This window comes from Bacillus rossius, assembly GCF_032445375.1.
Source record: "Bacillus rossius redtenbacheri isolate Brsri chromosome 4 unlocalized genomic scaffold, Brsri_v3 Brsri_v3_scf4_2, whole genome shotgun sequence".
NCBI classification, from domain to species: domain Eukaryota; kingdom Metazoa; phylum Arthropoda; class Insecta; order Phasmatodea; family Bacillidae; genus Bacillus; species Bacillus rossius.
The window spans coordinates 8,315,402-8,318,013 of record NW_026962011.1 but is presented as its reverse complement, the minus strand read 5'-3'; the positions used below and the strand labels follow the sequence as shown (position 1 = coordinate 8,318,013).

At 31.5% G+C, this 2,612-nt stretch overlaps 1 non-coding gene across 1 annotated transcript; it reads right to left on the bottom strand.

The window, feature by feature from the left end:
* Positions 1–2,150: 2,150 nt before the first annotated feature.
* Positions 2,151–2,223, bottom strand: Trnap-agg (transfer RNA proline (anticodon AGG)). Its single transcript has one exon. It is a non-coding gene; the product is annotated as a tRNA-Pro (tRNA).
* Between the last annotated feature and the right edge of the window lie 389 nt (positions 2,224–2,612).

The following is a 2,612-nucleotide window of genomic DNA, read 5'->3' as shown; positions in this document are numbered from 1 at the left end:
ATTTTCGTCGAGTGAATTAAGGAATACAGTATGCTTAAGCTTGTGGGCACCGTGCCAAGATGAATACCTAGGTTACTGAGTTGGACAAAATGTGTTTTCCCTTTGTCACTTTACGAATGTGCTTCATCAAATTTCAAATACGGAAACAATAATTTGTACTGGTAATGACTTTAATTGAAATTTTAAATAAATCCAATGTGTGATTATTAGTTAATGTGTTCGACGTGTGTTAAGAAAAGTAACGGGATTTTTTTTTAATTTCGAGGGTTGTATTAGTTTTACTGGCGCAATTTTTTTTTGTTGTTTGGTAAACATATCTGGAAAAAAAAACCTAAACATCGTTAGCCATATTGGATGTTTAGTTTCTTGTCAGCTGTCCAAAAAAGTTAAATGTGTTTTGGTATCATCGGCGATTTATTTTAATTATTTGTTTAAGAAAGCAGATTTAATAACTTGCATTAAATGTTGTTATAATGATGGAGTAAAGAAAGAGTAGCAATTTCTAAGAAATGTTAAATACAGTTTTTGCAACAGGAACACTCAGCTTCAGGCGAGGGCTCAGCCAGTTCGGGATGCAAACACTGCCACTGATGCTGATTGATCAAAAGTACGAGACATATACTTGTAGGTATCATTTATATTTTGAACACAATTTTTTTTTATACTGTGCATTTCTACCCTCACTTCCTTTTCTATTCATTTTAGGTTGTTTATTTTTTTACGTGTAGGTACATATGGTTTAGACAAATGTTATATTTTTGTTATTAAATCGTAATAAAATTACTCTCTGATGTGTTGAATGTGGGCACAGTAGGTCTGAGAGAAGAAAATAAGTATCACGCGTGAGAATGGTTAAGTTAGAGAGAAAGTAAAACTTCCCAACTTTACCTGAAGCATAGCTGTTGCTATTGCATTGGTTCCGTCTCCCAGGAAGCTGTCTGCGTCATGTCTTCCCAACCTTGGGAGGCGACAGCTTGCAGTTATCAGTGCTGTCAACACTAGCACTGAATAAAAATTTTATGATACTTATTTAAAATTTTATGCTTATTTATAAGTATAAATTTTAATAACTTAATGCATGTGAAATAAGTCAAATTAATAATTCGAAGAAAAAACAAAAATTCAGGAATACTTAAATGAACTTCAAAATTGTGCTATTGAATATGCTATACTTACACCACAAAATTAAAGGGATAATGACAATCCTCAATATAAACTGTAATTTTTTCTCCAGTATTAAAGTCACAGTCACAGTCACGAAACAATATTTGGAAAGGTGAACTAAGGAATTTTTTTTATGTAGTGTTAGAATTGTGACAAGATTTTGCAGGTTTTTTTTGCACTCATTACATGTCGTACTTATAGTATGTATAGAATATTTATAAATCGCAAAAATGAAATAAAAATAGAAATAATTTAACAATGAAAATAACAGGATAATTATCCAGAGAATATTATTTATTGTATATTTTAAGGTTATCACAGCCCGTGATGAAATATTATTTCAATCACGTGATCTCGCAAAAAGTAAGAAATTTTATTTGATCTGCGATGTGTTAATTTGATTGCGATTCAAGAATAGAGTATCCGATTATAGAGTTTGTGGTTTTTGCTGTCATAGTAAATGACAGCACAAATATAACTGCTCTCGTTGTGTTGGTACGTCAAAAACGATCTGATATTCTAATGAATCGAATATTAAATTAAAGTTATGTTTTTTTAAATTTCATTTTAGTTTTTAATCAGATGAACAAATTTAATCATGGTGTAATCAACTTAACAAAATGATTTGTTTTACAATAGTTAGAAGTGTTTAATCAGAGTACTTACATTAAACATACTTTAAGGCGGAGTCACATTATGCGACTGAATCAGAGTAGTTGCACATTTTATACTCCTTGAATTCTTCTGGATCAATTGTTTAATATTAGATTTTGATAAATTTACTTAATGCTTTTTTGAGACACCTGCTTTTTGTGCACTCTATGTAAAGATATCAAAACCATTTGTAGCAACAAAAAAAAATGTTGTGGAAAATTCAATTGCTGCGGTAGAAACGCATAATGTGACACTGATATAATGAAGTTAATATTATGAATCATTTTATGTAAAATCATTTTATGTCAAGCATGCAAAGAAAATTACTATCTGGGCTCGTCCGGGATTTGAAACCGGGGACCTCTCGCACCCTAAGCGAGAATCATACCCCTAGACCAACGAGCCAACTGTTTAAGTAGGTTCCTGAAATAGCAATGCATTTATATTACATTGTTAATAAACGCTTTGTGCGTTTGGTCTGACGTGAACTATTGAACTTCGATTTATAAAGCTATTTCCCACTACATTAAAGATTTGTTTATAATTGTTCAAGAAAAACAGAACTAGCATTAACATATTAAAGTCACATAGCTCTTTTAAAATTTAACATGAGTTTATTAAGGCAGAATACATTTCATACCCCTTAGCTAAACTTCCATTAGGATTATATAAAAAAATTGGTTTTCTGTATGCGCAGTTCATGAGTTAGTTCACCGAAATTCATCGCTTCCTGCAATCGGAGAATTTTTCAAGAGTTCCAGCTTTCAACGTCTTTTCCCCTGAGTGGAAAAACC